This window comes from Argopecten irradians, unplaced genomic scaffold, assembly GCF_041381155.1.
Source record: "Argopecten irradians isolate NY unplaced genomic scaffold, Ai_NY scaffold_0082, whole genome shotgun sequence".
Lineage (NCBI taxonomy): Eukaryota > Metazoa > Mollusca > Bivalvia > Pectinida > Pectinidae > Argopecten > Argopecten irradians.
In genome coordinates this window covers 26,535-40,921 of record NW_027187549.1, presented here as the reverse complement: position 1 = coordinate 40,921, position 14,387 = coordinate 26,535, and the positions used below count along the sequence as shown (strand labels likewise).

At 35.2% G+C, this 14,387-nt stretch overlaps 1 non-coding gene across 1 annotated transcript; it reads left to right on the top strand.

Moving 5' to 3' along the window:
* The first annotated feature begins 3,340 nt into the window (after positions 1-3,340).
* Trnav-uac (transfer RNA valine (anticodon UAC)) lies at positions 3,341-3,413 on the top strand. The gene has a single exon. It is a non-coding gene; the product is annotated as a tRNA-Val (tRNA).
* Positions 3,414-14,387: the final 10,974 nt, after the last annotated feature.

The window sequence follows — 14,387 nt, the reverse complement described above, 5'->3', positions numbered from 1 at the left end:
CAATATAAGAACTGACTGTAGACCTTTCGGTTAAATATATGGATGGTAATGGGACTACTGTACAGCTCTATCCAAAAAACTACCAAAGATATATATGGGTGTTTTATTCGCCGATTTTTCAGAAGACCAAAATCAAACTGAATATTGGTCAAATGTTTTTAATAGCATGAGTTCTACCACAAGTCTTTGCAATAATGTATTTGCCATTTTTACCCATGTGATATTGTTGATGTTCACTAATCGTATTGTTCATAATACTATATTTACCATGGAAAAGTTGAAGAAAATTGGCACTGTTAATAATGATCAATGTCTAGTTTGTAAAACTGATCAGAAACTTTACAGCATTTGTTTCTGGATTGTTCAGAACTTTCCGATTTTTTTAGCTTATATCCAAACATTAACAAAGAAACTTTTTTCAAAGGCTGATCAGAATTACTTATCGGATATTTCTCTAGGAAGTCTTGTATTTCTGGGTTTCACAAGAAAGATCAAATTTACTAATCCGTATTTCATTAACTTCTTTTTTTGGAGTAGTTCGTTTCATCTGCATAATTTAAAAGTACGCAATTTAGTAGTTAGTGATATGTCAAAATTGAATTTGAAAACTTTCTTTAAGTATACAATTAGAAAATACTTTGATTATGTTAGGACATTATTATCAAACGGCAAAGAAATATCAGTTATTCATCTCAAAAAGTATATTGCTGTAGATAATACATTGTAAATAGGTGGTGATATTTCTTTAAACTCTAATGATTTGAGTTCCTTTGTTTTAGATATCTAGTCAACACTGTTGTACTCATTGTCTTTGTATTATTTTTTTCAAATGAAAAGAAATTGAATGTATGCGTTATAAAGTCTGTGATATATTGATTTCAAATGTTTATATTAAATGAAATGTGAGGAGCGCCTTCGGGGCCATTAAAAGCCCCCAACCCCGGGGGGTCCTATTTGCTGGGAACATTAAAAGATTATTTTTAAAGATAAAAAAAAAAAATCACGTCTGCTTTACACGCTGCTTTAGAAGGGTCGCGAGTTCGAACCTCGCCGAAACCCTCCTTGTATTTTTTTGTATATGCATTTAAACTTCCACTTTTTAAAAATGTAACTTTAAGTTGAATACATTTGTTTTTGCACTATTAATTTTGTTTCACCATGTTTTTTATAGTAGCATTAACCAAATGCACTAATGAAAATAATTTGATGAAAATATATATGTAATAATAGCATAATTAAATGTGAGAAATATCAATTTTGCTTTACAAACACGTTACTTGAACCGACCGATAATTATATTTTTTCCCAAACTAAAAGAAGCCATCCCTTCCCATATATGAATTTTTATATCGTTAAGTAACAGTCACACATTCTATCATTTCAGCAATAGTGGAGAGATGAACTAAATCGGTTTCAAAGATACATGAAATAAGCATATTTTTGTCAACAAATATCAACATGATTAAAGCGTAAGACAATATTTGAAGAATTACCGTAGCATATCGTTTTCGTGGTGTAGTGTAGCTGCGTTATCACGTCTGCTTCACACGCAGAAAGGGTCGCGAGTATCGAACCTCGCCGAAACCTCTTTTATTTTTTATATAAAGAACAAGACATTTTATTTTATTTTACATACTAAGGCCTTAATAATACCAAGTTGATAGGATATCCGCCCGTTTATTAGCTTCCAAATTACAAAATCAACGTTGTTTCTCTCCTCTCTCTCCCTTAATTGATAACCGTATAAGGTTGTTAATGTCGATAAGAAAACTCGACCACATCTGCAGGAAATTTCGTATTTATAAACTAACTCTTTTATTGCCAGGAAATTAGAGAAAACAACACAATATTTAAAAGCAAAGGCTATGATGATATCACAATTTAATACGAGGTAGTGAAAAATAGGCAAAAAACTCACATTAGTAACATCAAATTAAAGATATTTCAAAATGAGTAGCACAATGAATATGTTTGTAATACATAAATGATCCTTGGTTCTATTCTATTCGAGGATAAGAACAGAGCGGATAGGAACCAGACGGAAACGATATCGACACGGTACATGCTGCCTTCCATTCCCAACACTCCTATGAATAAAAAATCAAAGTAAGACACAGCCAAATCAAGCAATGAATATTCTTCAACAAACCGTTCTTCTAGACTGTAGCTTGCTTGAAATAGATCTTTTATATAAGAATTTGGGTGTAGTAAATTAAATGTTGATTATTGACATTACGAGGGTCCATCAGGGAGTCTGTTATTTGACTCTACTTATTATCAAATATTAAAATTGACAATAAAATTTAATCATTTGATTAAGGTTTTTCCTACCATGGCAATAACATGTCAATGAATGTTATTTGCTTATCTTCTTGGTTTCAATCTTGTTATTTTTATTACTTTATATATGTGCGCCAATAGCCAGCGTTATATAATGTATTTTAATGAGTTTTGGGGCAGAGTGCAACTGCGTAAGCAGAAAATCAACTACATCGATGTCCGAGATATGCAAGGTTGGTAAAGAAGACTGCAGCAAAGCTTATTGGTCGAGTATAATTATCTCACCGGTACATCCTATGTTGTCATTTGGCAGAATAGGTCAGACTTGCTTACTATTTCCCTTGCTGTGGCATTTTGCCTGCTCGTTTTATCAACAATTGTTGACGATAGGGCTTGAGTGAATTAAAAAACCAAACCGCTGTTCATTTGGTTATACAACAATGGTATTGCTGAATCTGGACTTGATTGAGAAGACAAAAACTTTTTACTCCATCAGAGAATCTGCTTTTTTTCTTCATTCCCCTCTCGAGAAATGTCCCTCAATCCAAATCAATATTAGCTCATATTCAGCTATTAAATTAAAATGGTTAGTTTGTATATGTGTCGTTTAAACGTTTTCGTGTTTTACTCCCTTTTGTTTCTTAATAAATCATTCATATCTATAAACTTGATCATATATAATACAGAAAATGTTTTATGTCGATATGAAATATTGATGCAGGACGGGATAGCATAAAAATGGAGTAACTTACAAGGCGTCTTCTATTTGCTCTTACTGATGTAACGAGGTTCCGTGGTGTAGTGGTTATCACGTCTGCCTTAACACGCAGAAGGTCACGAGTTTTAAAACTCGTCGGAACCTGCAAATAATTTTATTGCATTTAATTAAATTATTTTTCTCTATTCTTCGTCAAAATAAACCAATGCAAATTCAAACTTTCTTTCAAAACAGGAATAAAATTCAAATATTTTTCATTTCCAGTTAAAAAAAACTATCCTAGGGAAAAGAAATGTGAAACAAAAATAACAATTGATATCTGGGCAATGCATTAAGAAATCGAGTTTCGTGTTGTAGTGGTTATCACGTCTGCTTTACACGCAGAAGGTCGCGAGTTCGAACCTCGCCGAAACCTCCTTGTATTTTTTGTATGCATTTAAACTACACTTTTTAAAATAGTAACTTTTAAGTTTGAATACATTTGGTTTTTGCACTATTAATTTTGTTTCACCATGTTAATTTATATATAGCATTAACCAATGCACTTTGAAATAATTGAAGAAAAATATAGATGAATCTAATAGCATCAATAAATGCGGATAAAATCAATTTTGCTTTACAAACAAGGAAACTTGAACCGACGGAATATTTAAATTTACCCAAACTAAAGAATGCCACATCCTTCACCAAATGATTACGTTTATATTCGTCAAGTTAACATTCCACACAATCTTTCAATTACAGCAATAGTGATAGATGAACATAAATCGGTTTTCAAAGCCATACATGTAAGTAAGCATATATTTGTCAAACCAATATCAACATGATGAAAGCGTATGACAATAATTGAAGAATGCGTTAGGACAATCTCTGTTTTTTTTTTTTTCCCCCCCCCCCCCCCCCCCCCCACCCCCCCCCCCCCCCCCCCCCCCCCCCCCCCCCCCCCCCCCCCCCCCCTGGGTATAACGCTGGTTATCTCGTTCTGTCTTCACACGCAGAAGGTCGCGAGATACGAACCTACGGCCGAAATCTCTTTTTATTTTTCACAATAAGAAACAGACAATTTTTATTTTCATTTTCATATTAAGGCCATAAATATACCACTTTGGATAGGGATATCCCGCGTTAATTAGCTTCAAATTAAAAAATCAACGTTGTTTCACGTGCTCGTCTCTCTTATTTGAGAACCGTAATGAAGGTGTTAATGTCGATAAAGGGAAAACCTTTTTTTTTCCCCCCCCCCCTTCACACCATCAGGAATTTCGAATTTTATACTATCCTTGTATAGCCAGGAATTAATAAAACAATCAACAAAATGTTTAAAGCAAGTCTAATATGATATCACAATTTTAATATGAGTGTGCAAAATAGGCAAAAACTACCATAGTTACCATCAATATGACGATTTTCAAAACGAGTATCACAATGTAGAGAGTTTGTAATACATAAAATTGTTCGCTTGGTTCTAATCTATTCGAGGAATAAGAACAGAGCGGATAGGACCAGACGGAACCGATATCGACACGGTACATGCTGCAGTGTCAATCCAACACGCCATGAATAAAAATCAGAAGTAATGACACTGCCAAATCAAGAAAGATATTCTTCAACAAAACCGTCCCTTATCCTAGACAGCAAGCTTGACTTGAAATAGATTTTTTTTTAAAGAATTTGTTTGTGTAAATTAAATGTTGATTTGACAATTACTGGGTCCAATCAATGGAGCTGTTTTGGACTCTACTTATTATCTAATATTTGTAAATAATTGACAATAAAATTTAATCAATTTATTTACTGGTTTTTCCTACCATGGCAAATATACATGTCAATGAAATGTTTATGTGGCTTATCTTCTTGGTATTATCATCTGTTTTAATTTTTATTTACTGTTTATATGCGCCAATAGCCATCGTTAATAAAGTATTTTACTGAAGTTTTTGGAGGCTGAGTGCAACTGCGTAAGCAGAAATCACCTACATATCGATGTCCGATATATGTGCATGTTGGTAAAGAAGACTGGTCAAGCAAAGGCTTATTGGTCGATATAATTATCTCAACCGGTACATACTATTTGTTGTCATTTGGCAGATTAGGTCCAGACTTGCTTACAAATTTTCCATGCAGTGTCTATTTGCTGCTGTTTTATAATCAAATCAACAATTGTTGACGATAGGGCTTTAAGTTGAATTAAAAACCAAAACCGCTGCTTCATTTTTGGTTATACAAAACAATGTTTTGCTGAATATGGCCTTGATCGATAAGACAAACTTTTTAACTCCATCAGAGAATCTGACTTCCGGTTTTGATTTTGGAGTGAATGGACGTTTGTCTATGAGCGGATATCAAATCAATTAACATCGGTGGTAAGATAGGGTCTAAGACCCTAATTTTGTGACATTTTATCGTTTTCATCATTTCCAGTGTGATCACACTTTGATTATGTGATTTTTTCTCGGATTTCCGTTATTTTTGTGACTACTTGGCCGGTATTTGCCGGAGAGATGGCGGCCCGGGCCCCTCTCAGACCAAGAGACGCTATACTAAAGACAATACTGTTATTGTAGATGTTATTGACAACAAGTCCTTAAAGGCTTACAAGGTGATCGATGTTATATCTGAACTTTGTGGTGAGGGCGCTGTTTTTGCCTGTGTCCCTAAATCAGGGAATTTGTTTGAGGTGACCCTTGAGGGGCGTGCGGGTATCAACCTATTATTGGATGGTATTTTGATAGACGGCAGGAGATATGAGTGTAACGATGCTACACAGAAGTTTACACTGGTCAGTTTTATGCATTTGCCTTCATATATTGATGATGAGGAAATAAAACATAAACTTGAAAACCCTTGGTGTTGAACGAGCTTTCCCCCCATAAAACGTCCGTTTCTACAAAGGAAGGATACCAACGTCGCGGACGGTACACGATATGCGCGAGTAAAACTCCCCAACCCTGAAGTCTCTGCTACCATAACACCATGAAATTCGGAAACTGGCAGTACCATCGTGTAATCCTTGAACAATGTCAATTGAAGGTGTGCTGCTCTTTGTTACTCTGATGAACATTTTATTCAAAACGACTGCCCTCAATTTGTTTGTTTCACCTGTGGTGGCCAGGGGGCCATTTCCGCAGAGATGCTTGTAAAAACTCAACCGTGGTGTTCGCTGCGGAGTGATCGGTCAGGTACGCCGCGTGTGATTGTGGCGCGAGCAGTCAGGCATAAGTCGATATACTCTGTGGACCAATGTGGCAGGTATGATTGTCTTGGTTGTTTTGACACGGGGGTAGTGCCTAACCAGAGTGACACAAATTCTGTTGTTGGTAGTGTTCATACTAGCGATGATATGTCTGCTGTAATCGATGGTAAGAAGCTCTGCTGGTGAGAAGGGAGGATGGTGGTAGATGATGTTGATGAAGAGGAGGTAGATGGTGGTAGTGATGATGATGATGAATGATCAGGATGAGTGTGGTGAAGATGATGGTGAGAATACACTTACTATTGGAGGAACCTGTCGGTAGGTGATACGGCGAGAGCTCTGTGATTCAGGGTAGAGTGTGTCGTGTGGTTAGAGGTGAGGATGTTTAGTGAGGCGGCTTGGAATCAGTTAACGTGCGTGATGCCGGCGCGAGCTACGTTCGATCATTCTCCCTGCACGTTATGGGGATGTGTTTCCTTTAAATGCCAGTGAACCAGTCTGCTCAGGGGGCAAATTCTGGGATAAGGGGGAGAAAGAGGAGGAGAGGTGGCGAAGTCGTGTGATTAGAGAAAAGCAGGAGAGTTAGGGAAAGAACACAATATTCTTAAAAGTAAAAGTAGGGAAGTCCTGGTGTATAGGAAACACAGAATAGAAGAAGTCTAAAAAAGTTAAAAGTGTTTCGAAATGATCTCTGCGTTTTTGTTTTTTCTTCTTCTAATGTTTACTTGTGTATCATTAAATGTGTGATAACGGATTAAGAGATGTTGGTTAAAATTAGAAATTTGTTTGAATATTGTTGCATTCTAATTATTATCAAGTAGTATTATTGCAAGAAACCTTTTGGGATGATATTTTTATTAATCAGATAAGTCACTTGTGGCAAGGCAAGATTATTTATAATAATAGTAATAACCAACCGAAAAGGTGTTGGCATATTCTGATTATCGTAATAATTTGTGATGTAAGATGGTATTATTGAATTGCATGGTTATGATGGAAATGCCGCATGAAGTTTTAAGGGTTAAGATTAAAATAGATGATATTGAAAAGGGGAATATTGTTTAAAAGTAGTATGCACCTAATATTGTGAGTGGACAAAAAGTTATTTTTTTGATACATTAAAAATTTGCGGTGTACTCTATTTCTGAGACAACCCGTGATTACCTGGGGGGTTGATTTTAAATACGACTCGCTTTCGTGACCTTGACCGTACTTAGGCATTACTGTACCATCAGGTAAAATACAAGTGTAGCGGCATTTGAAAAGTCTTATGTTCACATGTGGTGTGTATGAAGGTTTGGATAATTAAGAAAAAAAATTGTGCTGTTTTTTGTTTTTTTTTTCGCGCAAGATGGTCAGTAAATGGTAATTTATCACAAAGTCGCATTATATTTTTTTGCTTTCAAATACACTTATTCCTTATATTTTCCCCCCCAAAAGAATATTTACTATAGACGAATACTGCATTCATGAACATCTGCTTTTGTTGTAATTGAGAATTGATTGTAATTGATGGTAGTTAATGTGTGAACAGGCATTTGGATTTTTAAATAACGTTATTCTAGTTAGATGATGTATTTTAATACTAAGTATAGGTCTATAATTGGAATCTTAGCCAAGACGTGGTGTCCTCTATACATGAGTGAGCCCTAAGGTTTGTTGGGATAATTTGGAAGTAAATAAAAAAAGAGAATTTTCTCAGTAATGTTAAGGGACCGAAGTAAACAAAAGATGTGTGAATTTTATAGGATCCAGAATAGATTTACAGAGTTTTTCCTGTGATATAGCCAATGGGAAATTATTTGATTGTAATAAGTATGATGAGTTTAAAACAGAGATTAGAAAAAATTGAAAAAGGAAAAGTAGTAATGGGGCCGTTTTTTTTTTTTTTTTGAGGTCAAAAGCGAAATGGGCAGTAGATGGTGATAAAAATTCTAATTATTTTTTTAAAATTTGAAGAAGTATAGGCAGAACTCTAATGCCATAAAGTCGATCTACATGATAAAGATGGAAATGTTTTAATGTCATCTGAAGAGATGGGTCTCATGAAACATTTAGTTTTTATAATCAATTGTATATTAGTATTGAAACAGATGAATGTGATATTGAAAATATTTTATATTTTATTGACAAAAAGGTATCTTTAAAGATGACAGAATGAAGATCGCGATTCGCCTGTAACTGTGATGAAATACACAAAGAGCTTTTGTTTTTCTATGTCTAAGTCTAAAAGTCCAGGCTTTAGATGGTCTGACTGTTGAATTTTATTGCCATTTTTCTTTAGATCTATTTAAAAAATATATTTTTCCTCATATTGTGCAAAGTATCTGGGAAGATAAGAATTGACAAGAAGTATGAAAAAGGGGTAATTAATCTGGTTTATAAAAAGAGAGGTGATAAAACTTTGTTGAAAAATTGGAGAGTCCTGTTAGCCTTTTTTTAAACGTAGATTATAAAATTTGAGCCCAGGGGGTTATGTCTGAGAGAGACGGCTTACTCTAGTCTGTTTTAACCTTCTATCTGGTTATTTCTGATTTTTCAGTCTTGCTGTTGTGGTTGGGCGTGATATCGCGGATACTAATTTCTTTGTGTGCGTGATATTATTGATCTTATCTAACACAGGAAGATCGTGAGGGGTATATTTTAAAAGCCAGAATTGATCAAGAAAAGGCCTTTGATCGTGTAAAGTCATTTTCATATTTGTTCAAAATTTTTGGAATAAATTTGTGGTTTTGGTGGAAATCATTTGTTGACTGGATTAAGATATTTTACACCAATTATTTCTAGTTCTGTAAAATATAATGGCAATCTTCCCTTACCAAATTTATATCCATTCGGAAAACTCACTAGTACGGCCAGGGCTGTCCAATTTCTGCGGGATGTTATATGTTTTGGCGGCAGAACCTTTGGGAAAATGCATTTTGAAATATCCTTCTAGATGTTAATGGTATCATGGTTTTCCTAATACAAATTTTGAATCTAAAGTGTATCAACAATGCGGAACGATACTACATGGCCATGACTACTCCGACACATTGGAAATAAAATGTGTATTGAACATGTTTTCAAATTATTGGAAAACTTATAGTAAGGGATCTGGTGCAAAAGTCTATATTTGAAAAAGATAAGGTCACAAAAAGCGTTCTATGTGTTGGCCAAGGTAATATTTCCCAAAATGAGCTTGAAAGTTAATCGTATAAAATTATGCGAAAAAGGTTATTTGTGCTGTCCTTGGTGTGTATGTTGGTATAGATTTACGTTTATGCAACGAAAAGAATTGGGATTAATAAAGTTGCTAATAATTAGGAAAATATTTTGAAAATGTGGTCCCAGAGACAGTTAACTATACAAGGGAGAGCTATTGTAATTAATTCATTGTTGATGTCTAGATGTTGGTTTGTTGTCTAAACGTCACATACAATACCTCTTGCAGCTATTACTGAAATTAAAAATTATGTATTGATTTTTTGTGGCATAAACGTGCGCATTTGGTCGCTTATGATACTATTAGTTGGCAAAAGAAAAGATGGTGGTTTGAATATACCTGATATATGAATTAAAACTTAAAGCGTTTAGATTAAAATTTCTTTTAAGGTGGTTAGATACTTTCATGCAGTAGCAGTCTGGAAATGTACGGTATAGTCAGTATTTTTTAACAAAGTTCTGAATTTAAAGTCTCGATTTTTGAGGTTATATTCATTGTAGGAGTTTCCTAATAAGTATCTTAGATCTTTACCAAATTGTTTATCACGAACTGAAATGTTAAAGGCTTGGTATATCTTGTCAGTCTGTTTCATAAAGTGTTTTTATAATGAGAAACCTTTTTTGTGTATGAACAGCCGTTTTGTTTCATCAAAACCCAAGGATTTTTTTTGAACAATGACAAAGATGAATACAACTATTTTTTATTGAGGGATGGTCTCGTCTAAGCTGGTAATTGTACACCGTAAGGTAAAACATTTGAACTTTAGGAAGTTGTATCCTAAGTTCCTTCACTGCATTGCAAATAGTTTGATGTTATTAAGGATAGTAATCCAGATTTTCTAGTGATATGATTTTACAATTATTATAACATTTTTATTGGACGTTGACTTTTCCGATTCCTGAGTAAAATGCAAAAGATTTGCCTATTTTGCAGCAATGAACATACCAATTGTTATTGATAACAAGACACCCAAAATACATGTAGTTATGAGATAAGGGAGATAACTCCTTATAGCTTTTTTTATCAATACATCCTATGAAGGTCATATCATTGATTTTTTAGGTTATAGAACTTTCTAGAATTTAATCATGTAATAACAAATATGTTTGTAAACATGTTGATTTTAAGTAGAGATCTAGAATGATCTATTTCCAGAAAGTTATGTGTGTTTACTTGTTTACTGTTTTTAGTTAGATATTTCTAGAAGTAGAAGGTTCTTCAATATTCTTGAATTACGGTTTAGCTATATATATACTCCAGCTGTCCAAGGCTAATCAGAACTGTAATGAGACCTGTAATAAGACATATCAAGAATTGTACAGCGCCATATAAGATTCTATATGGGAGAGCTATTGTGTGACTTTATCTGTGGATTATTACAACAACACTTTGTGTGGATTTATTCATATTGCCTGGAACGTTACAAAATCATCGGTGGACATTCAATTTCCTTGTGTGATTTGTGATTATTGTTAATTTGAAACCTGGAAGGATCAAGGATTATACCAGGACATTCGCATACAGATAAGTAAACACTTTAAATATCATCGTACTACTCTTGTACCACCACCAATTACTTTAGACATTGTAAACCATCTCTGTATAATATTGTATATATAATTAAATTGTGTTTTTGAATTTAGCTGCTGGTTTCTCCTTTCTGTTATTCGTTCATGTAACAGAATTGGGGGCTCGTCCGGGATCGATATTCAATTTGTGAAATCTAACTTTGAAAAATTAATTAAGAAATTTTCAAAATTTGTGTACAAACTTTGAGTTTACATTTTGAAACCAACAGCTAGATAAATATGACTACTATGCAGTAGAACAGTTTGTTAAAGCGCCATCCCATGGAAGTTCTTTTGCAAGTTAGTAAGAAGGATTTACTGTTATTGGGTAAACATTTAGGCCTTACTATCAAAACTAATTTGAGGAAAGCTGAAATTAGGAATGTAATTATAAGATATTTTGTTGACAATGACAAATTTGACTCTAGTGCATTAGATAGTATAGAGGAAACAGTCAGCTCAGAAATTCAAATTTAGACAAATGGAACTTGAACATGAAATGAAACTAAGACAAATTGAAAATAGAAAAAGAGTTAAGAGAAAAAGAAATTGAAAGAGAATTAAAAGAAAAAGAGATTGAGAGAGATCAGATGTTAGAGCTAAGGAAGCAGAAAATTCAAGCTGAAACAGAACTTAGAATGAAAGAATTAGAGCTAGCTTCTCAAGACAGTTCAAGTAATCTAACTTTTAGGGGTTTACAAGGAAACAGAGGTTTTGATGTCAGTAGAAACATTAGGTTAGTTCCTCCTTTTCAAGAGAAAGAAGTTGACAAGTATTTTCTGCATTTTTTGATAAAAATAGCTGATAGTATGAAATGGCCTGAAGATAAGCTTACAATGCTTCTTCAAAGTGTCTTGATTGGTAAAGCTAGAGACATTTATTCTTCTTTATCTGTAGATGAGATTTCAAATTACCAAGTAGTCAAGAAAGCTATTTTGAAAGCTTATGAGTTAGTTCCTGAGGCTTACCGCCAGAAATTTCGAAACTCGAGAAAGAGAGATGAACAAACTCATGTAGAATTTGCCAGAGAAAAAGAACAATTATTTAATTAGGTGGTGTGATTCTAAAGAAATTGATGAGGATTTCGGTAAATTGAGGCAATTTTTGTTGATAGAGGAGTTTAAACGCGTTGTGTCCACACAAACATAAAAACTCATTTAGATGAGAGAAAAGTTGAAAACACTTAGTGAAGCAGCTACAATGGCTGATGATTACGCTCTCACCCACAAAGGCTCATTTGTTAAAAACAGTTCTCAAGACAAAAACAGTACCACAGGTACTAGTAAATTTGGTCAGCCTAGGAACCCAACCTTTAGTGGCCCTTCCTACGACAAACCTAAATTAGGTGATAAAACTAAGTCTGCTTCTAAAACAGATGATAGGGTAGGTGTGGGGTCTCCTTCTGGTCCTGTTTGTAATTACTGCAAGAAAGTAGGGCATACTATGTCTGAATGTTATTCTCTCCAGCGTAAGGAGCAAAGGCGTAAACAGTCAGTTCCTTCTGTGTTAGCTATGTCAAAGCCTAGTCAGAAACTTAGTGATATTGTGGAAGATTCTAAAGTGTCTGTTGAGATTAAAGAGCTCAGAGTCTGATAGTGTCTTGGAGAAGTACTCTCCCTTCATTTCTGAAGGTTTTGTTTCACTTACTAGTGATATTACCAACCTGAAACCTGTGAAGATTTTGCGAGATACTGGGGCTTCTCATTCTTTGATATTAGATGGCGTAGTGCCTTTGTCTGAGGAGACCTCATGTGGTAGTAGTGTTTTGCTTCAAGGTGTAGAGTTAGGTTTTGTTAATGTGCCTCTCCATTCTGTTTATTTAAAGTCAGACTTGGTTACTGGGCCTGTCACCATTGGTGTTAGACCGGAACTTCCCATAGAGGGCGTGTCGCTCATTTTAGGCAATGACTTGGCTGGAGAGAAAGTTAGGGTAGATCCCTTAGTGTCCAGTATTCCAGATAAAACAGATGATGCTGAGTCTTTTCAACAGGAATTTCCTGGTATTTTCCCTTCTTGTGCTGTAACTCGTTCAATGAGTAAGAAGGTTTCTGATGTTGCAGTAGTTGAGGATCATTATATAGTCCAGGGTTAGGTGACACTTTCTTGGCTCATGATATAGAGGATGTCGGGAGCAAGTGTGATCTTTTGAGCAATCCTGTAGACTTTGATAGTGATAGAGTTGTTCCTAGCAAGGGTACTTTCTTTGTCTGACATGATGAGCAAATCATCTTTGTCTAGAGAGGAGCTTATAGTAGAACAGGAAAAAGATCCTGAAATCTCCTTACTGTGTGATCGGGCTTTGAGTGAGGAAAAGGCGGAGAAAGTCCCGGTTTGTTACTTCGTAGGTCAGGTGTGTTGATGCGCAAGTGGCGCCCCCCTGATGTGTCTCCCGAGGAAGACTGGAAGGTTGTCAATCAAATAGTTGTCCCACCGAGGTATAGGCAAGATATTCTATTATGAGTTTGTCTCATGACGTACCTATGGCAGGGCATCTAGGTGTGACCAAGACTTATAACAGGATCTTAGATCACTTCTTTTGGCCCAAGTTGAAACGGGATGTGGCTGATTTTTGTAGGTCTTGTCATACTTGTCAGGTGGTAGGGAAACCTAATCAGAAAATCCCTGTTGCACCTTTGCACCCCATTCCAGCATTTGAGGAACCATTTAGTAGAGTCATTATAGACTGTGTAGGTCCTCTACCCAAAACTAAGTCTGGGAATGAGTATCTTTTAACTATTATGTGTGCTTCCACACGCTTTCCTGAAGCCATTCCACTCAGGAATATTAAAGCCCCTAACATAGTCAAGGCTTTGGTTAAATTCTTTACATTGGTTGGTCTTCCAAAAGCTGTCCAATCGGACCAAGGTTCGAAATTTCATGTCTGGTATTTTTCAACAAGTCATGTACCAGCTCCAGATCAAGCAGTATAAGTCTAGTGCTTATCATCCAGAGTCTCAGGGTGCTTTAGAACGTTTTCCTCAGACATTGAAGAATATGATGAGATCTTATTGTTTTGAAAACAAAAGAGATTGGGACGAAGGTATACACATGTTGTTGTTTGGCGTTAGAGAATCTGTACAAGAATCTCTTGGCTTCAGTCCCTTTGAACTTGTGTTTGGACATACTGTACGTGGTCCTTTGAAAATTTTGAAAGACAAAATTTTGGACGAAGATTCTAAAGTTAATCTCTTAGAGTATGTGTCTAACTTTAAGCAAAGGTTGACAAGGGCATGTGAACTGGCGAAAAGAAAATTTGGCCGTTACTCAAACCAAAATGAAAACATGGTATGATAAAGATGCCCGTGCAAGAAGTTTTGATCCAGGTGACAAAATTTTGGCTCTATTACCAATACCGGGTCAGCCTTTGCAAGCTAGATATTTTGGACCTTATATTGTTGAGAAAAAGGTTGATGATGTTAACTA